We start from the raw sequence: 13,673 nt of genomic DNA, 5'->3' as shown, positions 1-13,673 counted from the left end.
ACCAGAAAAGAAAAACTGCCCGCCACATAATAATCAAAACACAAAACATGCAGAACAAAGAAAAAATATTAAAAGCTGCAAGGGAAAAGGGCCAAATAACATTTAATGGTAAACCTATCAGAATTACACCTGACTTCTCAGCAGAGACCATAAAAGCCAGAAGGGCCTGGACAGAGATCCTGCAAACCCTAAGAGAACACAGATGCCAGGCCAGACTACTTTACCCAGCAAAATTATCAATAACCATTGATGGAGAAAACAAAATATTCCATGACAAAAACAAATTCAAACAGTACGTATCCACAAACCCAGCTTTACAGAAGGTACTAGAAGGAAAACTCCATCCCAAAGGGTCAAGCTACAACCAAAACTACCCAGGAAATAGATAACTATCCCATGGCAAAAACACAACTACACAAACGCTCGACTGGAAACAACATCAAAATTAAGACTCTTAACAGTCACTGGTCATTAATATCTCTCAACATCAATGGCCTCAATTCTCCAATAAAAAGACACAGACTAACTGAATGGGTACATAAACAAGACCCAACATTCTTCTGCATCCAAGAAACACATCTCACCCATAATGAAAGGCATTACCTCAGGGTAAAAGGTTGGAAAAAATATTCCAAGCAAATGGTCACAAGAAGCAAGCAGGTGTAGCCATTTTAGTATCGAACAAAATAGACTTTCAACCAAAATTAATCAAAAGGGATGAGGAAGGACACTTCATACTCATCAAAGATAAAGTCAACCAAGATGACATCACAATTCTGAACATCTATGCTCCCAATACAAGGGCACCCACATATGTAAAAGATCTCCTAAAAAAGCTTAAACCACACATCGATCCCCACACAATAATAGTGGGAGACTTCAACACCCCACTCTCACTGAAGGATAAGTCATTGAAACAGAAACTAAGCCGAGAAATAACATCATTAACCAATGCCATGGGTCAAATGGATCTAACAGATATCTATAGAACCTTTCACCCAAACAAGAAAGAATACACCTTCTTCTCTGCACCCCATGGAACCTTCTCCAAAATTGATCACATCGTAGGTCACAAAGCAAGCCTCAACAGATACAAGAGGATTGAAATAATACCTTGTATCCTATCAGATCACCATGCTCTTAGGCTGCAATTCAACAACAACAGAAATAACAAAAAGCCTACACGTTTGTGGAAACTAAACAACTCTCTGCTAAATGACACCTGGGTCAGGGAAGAAATAAAGAAAGAAATCAAAAAGTTTCTGAAATTCAATGAAAATGAAGAAACAACATACCCAAATTTGTGGGATACATTGAAAGCAGTGCTAAGAGGAAAATTCATAGCACTAAGTGCCTTCAAAAAGAAATTGGAAACATCGCACATAAGCATCTTAACAACACAACTGGAAGCCCTAGAAAAAAAAGAAGCAGAAACACCCAAGAGGAGTAGACGCCTGGAAATAATCAAACTCAGGGCTGAAATTAACAAATTAGAAACTAAGAAAACAGTCCAAAGAATCAACAAAACCAAAAGCTGGTTCTTTGAGAAAATCAACAAGATAGACAGACCATTAGCCAAACTAACTAAAAGGCAGAGAGACAGTATTGAAATCAACAAAATCAGAAATGAAAAGGGAGACATAACAACAGACACTGAAGAAATTCAAAGAATCATAAGATCCTACTTTGAAGGCATATACGCCACAAAATTTGAAAATCTAAGGGAAATGGACGATCTTCTTGGTCAAGTTCACTTGCCAAAGTTGAATGAAGAACAGATAAACAAGTTAAATAGTCCCATTTCCCCTACAGAAATAGAAGCAATCATCGATGGTCTCCCAACCAAAAAAGCCCAGGGCCAGATGGTTTCAGTGCAGAATTCTACCAGACCTTTAAGGGCGAGCTAATACCGATACTCTTCAAGCTACTCCAAAAGATAGAAATGGATGGAAAATTACCAAATTCATTCTATGAGGCCATAGTCTCATTGATACCTAAACCTCACAAAGACTCAACAAAGAAAGAGAATTTCAGACCAATTTCTCTTATGAACATAGATGCAAAAATACTAAATAAAATACTTGCAAACGAATACAGGAGCACATCAAAGATATCATTCATCATGACCAAGTAGGCTTCATTCCAGGCATGCAGGGATGGTTTAATATACGGAAATCCATCAATGTAATCCACCATATAAACAAACTGAAAATAAAAAACCACATGATCATCTCCTTGGATGCAGAGAAAGCATTTGATAAAATTCAACACCCATTCATGTTTAAAGTTTTAGAGAGATCGGGGATACAAGGCACTTTCCTCAACATAATAAAGGCTATATACAGCAAGCCAATAGCCAAAATCAAAGTAAATGGTGAGATACTCAAGGAAATTCCTCTAAAATCGGGAACAAGGCAAGGCTGCCCATTCTCTCCATATCTCTTCAATATAGTACTCAAAGTTCTAGCCAGAGCAATAAGACAACAAAAGGAGATCAAGGGTATCCAAATGGGAAAGGAGGAAGTCAAATTATCCCTCTTTGCAGATGATATGATAGTGTACATAAGTGACCCTCAAAACTCCACCAGAGAACTCCTAAAGCTGATAAACACCTTCAGCAAATTGGCTGGATACAAAATTAACTCAAAAAAGTCTGTAGCCTTCCTATACACAAATGACAAGCTTGCAGAGGAAGAAATTAGGAAAACCACACCCTTCACATTAGCCACAAGCAATATAAAATATCTAGGAGTTACCCTAACTAAGCAAGTGAAGGACTTGTATGAAAAAAATTTCAAAACTCTGAAGAAGGAGATTGAAGATGACCTGAGAAGATGGCGTGATCTCCCTTGCTCATGGATCGGGAGAATTAACATAGTAAAAATGGCCATCCTACCAAAAGCAATCTACAGATTCAATGCAATCCCTATCAAAATAACTACACAATTTTTTAAAGACATTGAAAGTTCAATTCTGAACTTCATATGGAAAAACAAAAAACCCAGAATAGCTAAAACAATCTTGTACAATAAAAGATGCTCCGGAGGAATCTCCATACCTGATCTCAAACTGTACCATAAAGCAATAGTACTTAAAACAGCATGGTACTGGCACAGCAACAGGCTGGTTGATCAGTGGAATCGAATCGAAGACCCAGATATGAATCCACACACATATGGTCACTTGATTTTTGACAAATAAGCCAAATCCATTCAATGGAAAAAGGATAGCATCTTCAACAAATGGTGCTGGTCTAACTGGAGGTCTATGTGTAAAAAATGAAACTGGACCCATATTTGTCACCTTGCACAAAACTCAAATCCAAGTGGATTAAAGACCTCAACATAAAACCAGAGACACTAAGCCACTTAGAAGAAAAAGTGGGAAAGAGCCTGGAACATATTGGCACAGGAGACAACTTCCTGAACAGAACACCAACGGCCCAGGCCTTAATATCAACCATTAATAAATGGGACCTCATGAGGCTGAGAAGCTTCTGTAAGGCAGGAGACACTGTCAAGAGAACAAAGCGACAGTCTGCAGACTGGGAAAAAATCTTCACCAACCCTACATCTGACAAAGGTCTAATATCCAAAATATATAAAGAACTCAAGAAATTAAACACCACCAAACCGAATAACCCAATTGAGAAATGGGGCTTGGAACTAAACAGAGAATTCTCAACAGAGGAGTATCAAATGGCTGAGAAACACTTAAAGAAATGCTCAACCTCCTTAGTCATCAGGGAAATGCAAATCAAAACAACTCTGAGATTCCATCTTACACCCATCAGAATGGCTAAGATCAAAAATTCAAGCGACACCACATGCTGGCGAGGATGTGGGGAGAGGGGAACACTCCTTCATTGCTGGTGGGAATGCAAACTAGTACAGCCACTTTGGAAATCTATCTGGTGCTATCTCAGAAAAATGGGAATAGGGCTTCCTCAAGACCCAGCTATTCCACTCCTTGGAATATACCCAGAAGATGCTCCAGCACACAACAAGAAAATTTGCTCAACCATGTTCATAGCAGCCTTATTCATAATAGCCAGAACATGGAAACAGCCTAAGTGTCCCTCAGTAGAAGAGTGGATAAAGAAACTGTGGTACATATACACTATGGAATACTACTCAGCTATTAAAAACAAGGAATTCCCGAAATTTGTGGATAAATGGATTGAGCTAGAAATGATCATAATGAGTGAGTTAACCCAGAAGCAGAAAGAATCAAATGGTATATACTCACTTATATCTGCATACTAGCCCAAGGGGCATGTCCCACGAAAGCCTTCACTTACCAGGAAACTGGGACAGAGGGGAAGGCATCCTATTGGGACTCTAAATGAGAGACGCATGGGAGAACAGCAAAATAAAAGGATCCAGAGGGTCCTAGAAATCTACAAGTAGAACAATATGATAGGCAGATTTGGGCCCAGGGGTCCCGCTCAAACTAAGGCACCAGCCAAGGACAATACAGGAGGTAAACTTTAAACCCCTTCCCAGATCTAGCCAATGGTCAGAATATTCTCCACAGTTGAGTGGAGAGTGTGATACGACTTTCTCACGTACTCTGGTGCCTCACTTTTGACCATGTCCCCTGGAGGGGGAGACCTGGTGGCACTCAGAGGAAGGACAGCAAGTAGCCAAGAAGAGACTTGATACCCTATGAGAATATATAGGGGGATGTAATCCCCCTCAGGAACAGTCATAGGGGAGGGGAATAATGGGAAAATGGGGGGGGGAGGAATGGGAGGATACAAGGGATGGGATAAACATTGAGATGTAACAAGAATAAATTAATAAAAAAAATAAATAAATAAGTAAATAAAAAGTAAAATAAAACAAGACAGGAATGGCGATACACACCTGTAGGCACACACACACACAAAAAAAAAAAAAAAAAAAAAAAAATGTGTTTTCTGGCAAACAATAGTATATATTTGCTTATAAATAGATATTAGCCCAACATAGATGTCCTCTGAGAGACTCCACCCAGCGGGGGATTGGGACAGATGCTGGAAATTGTAGTTTAAGAGATTAATATCTGCCCTGACCCAGGTTAACTAAGGCTATTTTAAAATTTAACAGGTGTCTGTGTCTTGATTGATTGCTAGTGGGTTAAAAAATACTGCCGTAGTAAAAATTATAGGCCTAATAATAAACATTCTTTTTTTTTTCTTAATATTTTCTTGTTACATTTCAATGGTTATCCCATCCCTTGTATCCTCCCATTCTTGCCTCCCTCCCATTTTCCCCTTACTCCCCTCCCCTATGACTATGCCTGAGGGGGACTTCCTCCCCCTTTATATGCTCATAGGGTATCAAGTTGTATCAAGTCTCTTCTCGGTAGCCTGCTATCCTTCCTCTGAGTGCTACCAGGTCTCCCCCTCCAGGGGACATGGTCAAATATGAGGCACCAGAGTACATGTGAAAGTCATACCCCACTCTCCACTCAACTGTGGAGAATGTCCTGTCCATTGGCTAGATCTGGGTAGGAGTTTGAAGTTTACGGCCTGTATTGTCCTTGGCTGGTGCCCTAGTTTGAGCAGGACCCCTGGGCCCAGATCTGCCCATCATAATGTTCTTCTTACATATGCACTATGGAATACTACTCAGCTATTAAAAACAAGGAATTCCAGAAATTTGTGGACAAATGGATTGAGCCAGAAATGATCATAATGAGTGAGTTAACCTAGAAGCAGAAAGACTCAAATGGTATATACTCACTTATATCTGCATACTAGCCCAAGGGGCATGTCCCATGAAAGTCTTCACTTACCAGGAAACTGGGACAGAGGGGAGGACATCCTATTGGGACTCTAGATGAGAGAAGCATGGGAGAATAGCAAAGTAGAAGGATCCAGAGGGTCCTAGAAACCTACAAGAAGAACATAATAAACATTCTTAAGACACTTTTAAAGTCATGACCACCAGTCTTATATTTATAAGATATAGTTTACAACAGACAGCTAAAGACAGACAAGAACTGAACACAGATATGCTGGTCCTCAAGCTTATCAGAGATCAGCTGAATATAGCATTATATATATTTAAACTAATTATGACAGATATATTCTAGCAGTAACTCCCATGGTCTCTGAGATTTGGCATGGCAGACTCCAACTCTGCATTGTGGTTTCTAACCACTGGGAAAAACTGCCCCAATGTTTCAATTTAAACTTTAAGATTTTAAGAATTAAAATTTAAGCTACTGCATAGGCTATAGAAATTGGCTTTGTTGTTGTTGTTATGTGGCATAAGGGACAGAGAGAGAGAGAGAGAGAAAGAGAGAGAGAGAGAGAGAGAGAGAGAGAGAGAGAGAGAGAGAGAGAGAGAGAGAGAGAAAGAGAGAGAGAGAGACAGACAGACAGACAGACAGACAGACAGACAGAACTGGACTGGAACTGGAAGTGTCTGGGCTTAAACCTTGCTCCCATCATACATTTTGTGACTTGAGAAAATCACTCAACCTGTGTTATATATTTCTTAACTTTAAAAAAAATGGTGAAACAATAGTTCCAACAAAACAACCTTGTGGTAAGGATCAATTAGCGAATTGCACGTCCATCCTTTAGTTAAATGGCTGGTCCATGGCAGTCAGGCAAAAAGGTTATTCATAATGGCTTTTACTGCAGTGGTGTACCTCTCTGTCCTGCTTTGCATTAGAGCTGCCTGTGGAGTTTGAAAAAAAATGTACATGTTCACATTCTAGCTCAAGCCTATCAACAAAATTCTCTGTGCTAGAAATCTGGGCATGTGTAGAAGGAAGCCACAGGGAGTCTGGGGTGCTCTATGCTCTGAGAAGCAATTCTGCCATATATCCTCAAATAGAAAAATACCAAAGTAAGTGAGAATCGTGATCATTTTTGGATATTATCTCACCAGAGATGCTGGACTCCAGCTACCAGGCCCTAAGCTCATTAGTACCAAAGTAAGTAATGCTGAAAATGCCCTTGGCTTTCAGATGTGACAAGGCAGCTGCTGAACTCATTTTTGCCTCCAGCTGGGGGTATTGCTGGAGAAAATGTCTGACTCTGTCTTTCCAGGTGGATCTAATTGAAAGGCAATGGGAATTTTCAGTATGATTGGTCTCCAGAGCGATTTCAAAGACCTCTGACAATGCAATTGCTGTCTGTGATTATGAATTCTCACAGTAAAATGCCAAACTATTATTTTCCTTATTGGAAATCCACCTGTTTCTGCATCAGGGGATTTTTGCATTTGAGAAGTCTAGACTGATGATTATGTTCTGAGCCTCGTGACAAGTGGATCTTTCCACCTGCCATTGACTGCTATATACTTACTTGTTTTCTTTCTTTTTGTATATATCTTAAGGGCTATTCTTTCATTTGTAACTTATTTTTAATAAATATCTACATTTCAGGTACATATAATTACCAATGCTATTCAGTAATTTAAAATATCATAAAATACATAATGGTACATACAACCTTAGAGTTGATTGAGATAAACTGTTTACTGTTTTCTTCTTCTTCTTCTTCTTCTTCTTCTTCTTCTTCTTCTTCTTCTTCTTCTCCTCCTCCTCCTCCTCCTCCTCCTCCTCCTCCTCTTCCTCCTCCTCCCCCCTCCTCCTCCTCCCCCTCCTCCTCTTCCTCCTCCTCCTCCTCTTCCTCCTCCTTGTAGTTCCAGGGGGTTGTGAGCTACCCAATATAGGTGCTAGGAACTTAATGTGGGTCCTCTGCCAAGAGCACTAAGTCCTCTAATCATTGAGTAATCTTTCCCGGCCACTTCCTTCTGGGAGTGTAATTACTAGGGCACTATTGAAGGACTGACACTGGATTACATGTGCATGCTTTGAGAATCTTTGGTGGTCCTTTACTACTGGCATGGGGTAATAATGAAGGTTAAATGTCTCTAGCATTGAAGATGGTGCAATGTGATCCTCCATTTCTTTACTCCTTATGTTGGCAGTTAGCTGGCTGAGCATTTCTAGTATATGTGATTCTTCAGTGAGAAGGATAATGTAGGATGCAGCTGTTACCCTTAACTTAGCAGACTCTGTCCCTCCTCGTACAAGTTGGTGGCAAGGCTATTGGCCCTGGAATCAACTAAAAAAACCAAGCTACTGGGTACTTAGGGTCTCTCTTAATTGGACTATTTGAAAGAGGAAGACACATTCTAAATTTGGGTGATCCCTTCTGGTAGCATCCCAGAGAAAAGTTCATGGAAGAACTTTTTGCCTACTAGCCTTCACTCTTGCTGGCAAGATCAACTAATCCATTGCTGCCACGTTTCTTTGCTGATATTAAAACTAGAATCATTAGGCTTCCAGCATAGACTGAAGACTGGCAGCTCTCCAGAAGTCCTTGCAGCCTTCAAAAATAGTTTGGGACTGCTAAGACATCCAACCTCAGGGCCTGAGCTATCACCACCTCTCAGGTGTGAGACAGCCATTGTTGGGCTACCAGGACCATACGTCATAAGCCAACCTAATACATCCCCTTTTAATGTGCTACGCACATGGCATCACAAAGAGAGCACTGGTGAGCCTGGCCCCACCTCTGCATCCTTCCAATTTGTAGTGCTTGCATCTTATCTCTTGGGCCAGCTTCACTTTTGCCTATTGTTTTTCTTAGGACTGCCAAGGGAAATTATTTCTCAGACTTGACCTCTTTATGTATTCCGGGATTATTACATCCATGGTCTGGGGCAGGTCGGTTATCTGCTGTTTGAGTGGGTAGCAGACCTCATCATAGGGCTCATGGTGAGGATGTTTTACGCATGCAGAGTGAAAGCATTATGAGAGCATGGAGGCTTTGGGAGAGAATTTTGATTTTTCAGTAAAGCTTCCAAGACTAATCTCCATCAAGGCTTCATCCAGTAAAGTGTTCATGTGTTATATAAGAAGCAGGAATGCCTCATGGATAAATATAGTCTTGCTTGTATTGGCTTGTGTATTTTTATGCCATTTCCTTATATTCCTCTAGATTGAGTATAAGGTGCAAAGTAATATGGAACAAATTAATAGAAATAGATAGCTGGCATACATTTTGTTAATAACTAGTAGACAACTAAACACAAAATAATATTTATGAGTAAACAATTAATTGTCTAATGTTATAAGGAATTTGGACATAGAATGTCTTATTCTGGTAGTTGAATATTGTCATCATTATAGACCTTGGTTCATTTCATTCTTATGCATGTATGTATGTATTTGATACATACATACAGGATTTCACTATGTGGCCCAGACTGGCATAGATCTCACAATCCTGCCTCAGCTTCCTGGTTGTTCAGATTATAGGGATGAGCCTCCATATATGGCTTTCTTTTATTCATACTCTTTGTGTTATTCTTATGACTTTAGTATGGCTCCTATGCTTTAATAACTCTTTACATGTTCCTGGAAAAAGAGAAAAGGATAAGCATTCAAAGCAAAATACATATACAACTGTCCATACAAAAGCCTCCCTTAGAGGTTTCTCTTGGCATTTTCTTGCAGGGAGTGAGTTCCATGGATAAATCCAGATTTGAGGAACTCAAGGAAGCTCTTTTAATGCCCCATTGTCTATTGTGGAAGAAGAGAAGGCAGCATAAAACTGAGAATAATAATTATTTTTTTCATCTGAGACAGGTCTCAATATGTAGACCAGGCTGGCCTTGAACTCACAGAGATCCACCTTCTTGGGCTTAAAACAATACACTCCACACCCAACAGTGCTGTCAATACTTTTTGTGTAACTAATTCACAACCTTGTAACACTTACCTTTAAGCTTTCATACAGTCCATAAATGCTTATTTACAGCAACACTTACATTTTATGTAGTTCAAACTATGATCCTTAAGTGGAAAAAATACTATGATGATTTATCTTGATTGTATTTGATAAAACTGAGTTTTATCCTGTCATGTTGTAACTAGAATTTACTTAGATATTTTTTAATGCTGAGAAACAATGAGGATGAAGGAAAAAATAAAGGAAGCTGCTATGGACAAGCCTGGCAACTCCCCTCTCCTCACATAATGGTGTCATTAGCTATTCTTCCTTTTGGCTGATTCAAGGCAATCCTCAGACGTTAAGGATTGTCTCAAAGCCCAAGGTTCAGGATGAGGGGAGTGGGTAACACACTTGCAGGAAGATGTGCGTGGATATGGACTGCTTGAAGAAATGAAATGCCTTAAATCCAGCTTAAGTCAGCCATATATAAAGAAATTTCACATGATTCTCATACATCACTGTGACACTACCTGGAATGACTGAAGAGGAAAGATGATTAGTTTGAGGTCATTATTTCCACGGGACTTCAGGCCCTATTGCAGTAGACATGAGGCTTGGTTGAGCATCAAGGTGGGAAGCATTTGGTGGAGCAGAGTGCCCCCCTCTTGGAAGACAGAATAAAGAGAGAGGAAGAGCTGTGAAGAAGGGACCTGTGACACAAAGTTTCTCATCCAGGGTACACTCTGGTGACTGCTTCCCCAGATGGGCCCAACTTCCTACCATCTCTTCACAGTACCACCACTTTACAAATTTGTCAATGGAGTAATTCTCTGATGAAGTTATGGCCTTCGTGATTCAGTTTTTTTTCTCCCAAAGTCCCTCCATCAGTTGATAGCATAGTATTTGACACACGACTGTCTGGGGGAACATTTCAGTGTCATAACAGAAGATGGTTTGTCTATTAGAAGAGATTTAAACAACTCACATTAGAGAATATGAAGGAGCAGAGAGTAACAGAAGTGTCTAGCTCCAAAGTGAACATCTTTCTATTGGTTGGGAGAAAAGACTAGGGAACATCACATGGGCCAAAGCTCAATAAAGGATCTCTATTCAGGGAGGCCATGACTTCAGGATTCACCAGCATTAACCACGTGAGCTGATGCACTGAGCATCTAGGCAATATAATTTGGTCTTGAAACTTGTTTTGTTAGCACAAGGTCCATTTAGCATGTTGTTTCAGAATCAATCTGAGCCAAAGGTGGGTGAGAGCATGCAGAATTATAAATCATGAAAGCCTTGGTGTTCGGTAATGTCCCTTACTATGCAAAATGGGGAGTTGGCGACAGAAGAATCCTCTGAAGCCATTGTTAGGGCAAAGAATCCATGAGTCCAACAACGTGGAAGGGGAGGAGCAACCCTTGAGGCTGTTCTTTGATCTCCCTACCGTGACATGAATCCAACCCCCTCATGCCTCACCCCAGCAACTTTTGAGCACACACAGAGTTAAAAAAAAAATGTTCACAGAGTTTGCTACACTAGGTGAAGGATGCTCACTGTAGTTCCACTGAAGCTGTAGATGGCAGGTTGATTCTCTAAACCACGCAGCAATATTTTGAATGATAGAAACCATAGTGAGTTACCTGGAAGTATGTAGCCTAGTGCTAATTAGCCTAGTGCTAATTAGCCTAATTAGCCTAGTGCTAATTGCAGAAAATGGTCACCATTGGACTGCTTCAGCATTACAATAGATTCGACTAAAACTCTAAAACTAAACTTAGCTTGTGAGAGACTGTTATAGTGCCTGGTTTAGGGTTAGACTTAGGACTTATACTTGGAGGATATTTGAACTCAGAGGTTCATTAGCTTTGTGTCTTTGAGCATTTTATATGTATCTGTTCTTTTCAGAATGTTCATGTGTGAAGGACCACACACTAGAATGTTTTTTAGACAGTGAGCAAACTTACCTATCACAAGTTTGGTACATTCTGGTGCTTATTAAATATTCTAGAATTAATATGTTTTTATTATTTCATCCTTTCTAAGTATAGCATAATAATTTGTGAAATAGAAATTATGAATCCAGTTGTGTAGGTAAAACCTATTAGAGATAGAAAGGTTTATATTTCTCATTATGGATATGTCTTGTTGATATTTCCAATAGAACTTTTTGGGCAAGTCTTTTTTGATACAAAGAAATAGAGTAGATTAGTTGCAAATTAAGAAAAATCAACTCAACTCAAAGGCAAAAATCAGCATTAAAAGCCCTTATGAGAAATGATGTGATGTTTCTGAGGTGTTGAAGGGACAGGCTTCAGTATGGCTATTGGCTGGTAGATTGGAATAAGAATGGATTTTAGCCCACACTAGCCTTAAACAATCCTCCTGCTCACAGCAATCCTCCTGCTTCAGTCTCCTGAGATTACCAGTGTGAGTCACCATATTGAGCAGCACTGTCATTTTGTGGAATGACTTCTTTGCCACCATCTCATTCTGATATATAACATTGTAAGAAGAGGCAGTCCAGGCTGGTCTCAAATTCACCATGTAGCTGCGGATGACCTTGACTTTATGATTCTCCAGCCTCTACATCTCTGGGGTTGGGATTCCGGGTGTCTGTCATCATACCCAGTTTATACAGTACTGGGGATCAAACCCAGGTCTTTGTGCATGCTAGATAAAGAAATTATTCTATCAACTGAGCTACATGCTCACCCTTTATTTCTTTTCTTTTCTTTTTTTTTTTTTTATTATTCTCAAGCTGTAATCATTGAAAGGCCAAATTTATCCATACATTTTTAAAAACATTAAAATTGAATTTAGAAATTGGAGAAACAAATGAGTTGTTATGCTCAAATTTTGGGACACTTCTTGAACAGACCACCCAAGAGCCAAGTCCAAATGCAATGGCAAGGAAGTCTTTATTGCAAGTTCGAACCTGGGCCAACCTCCCATCCACTAGCACAGCAGAGGCAGGGTAGTGGCCCTGAGTCTCAATTGAGAGGGATTTTTTTATAGGTTTTAGACAGAGAAATGGGTTTTACGGTATCTGATTGGATGAGATTTGGGCAGAGAAGTTGCAAGCAGGGAGTAACAAGCCTTGTTATTTTGTGGGTGGATAACAGGTGTAGGGGCAAGATGGCCTATAGAAAAGATTGGTTGAAACAGTCACAGGGGCATTAGGAACTATGGTTTGCCTTCTCCTAATTGGTTGTTGCTATGTGCCAGACCACCTGCTGGTCAGCTTGACCAGCAGAGAGTATATTTGGACTTTCCCAAGGTGAACTGATTGTGTTGCTAGGGAATATTTTTCTGTTTAGACTGCTTTGTGGTTTTTCTGGAATCTGGGTTCAGCCCTTGGCTAGGTTTAACACAAAATGGAGTTTCTTTTTCAAAATGGAGTTTGTCTGGCCCTTTAAGGATCTGTACAGACCTAATAGTGCCTAAAGTGAAAAAAGTACATATTTGCTTTATAATGAGAAATCCAAAGTGAAGTAACTGAAACTAATTGTTAAAATAAGTAGGACAATTGCAGATTAATGGATTTACTTTATCATTATGTGAATTGTCACATACACTATAATTTAATAAAAAAAATCTAATTGGCATACATCCTATCTATTGATCTTTAAATTAAAAAAATGATGGGATCTAGTTATTGACTAAAAACCAGGCATTAACACCTATTAACTAGAAACCGGCTGTTACCTAAACTGGAAAACTACCTATGTCCTCCTTCTATTTTGTAGTCATCACAGTGTGTGTCTGTTGGGGGGCGGGGAGGAGGGGGCATGTGGAGCTCCGAGGCCATTTGTAGAAATTGGTTCTCCTTTTTTACAGAGGAACCAGATCATCAGGCCGAGTAGCAAGCACCTTTAGCAGATGAGCAGTCTCGCTGACCCACATCAGAATTTATTTGTTTCTTCTGTGGATGGCCACATACCCAAATATATATGGGCAGCACAAATTGGACTTGGTAGGTTTATAAACA

Source organism: Acomys russatus, chromosome 9, assembly GCF_903995435.1.
Source record: "Acomys russatus chromosome 9, mAcoRus1.1, whole genome shotgun sequence".
In the NCBI taxonomy this organism is placed as follows: Eukaryota; Metazoa; Chordata; class Mammalia; order Rodentia; family Muridae; genus Acomys; species Acomys russatus.
This window is presented reverse-complemented; position numbering follows the sequence as displayed.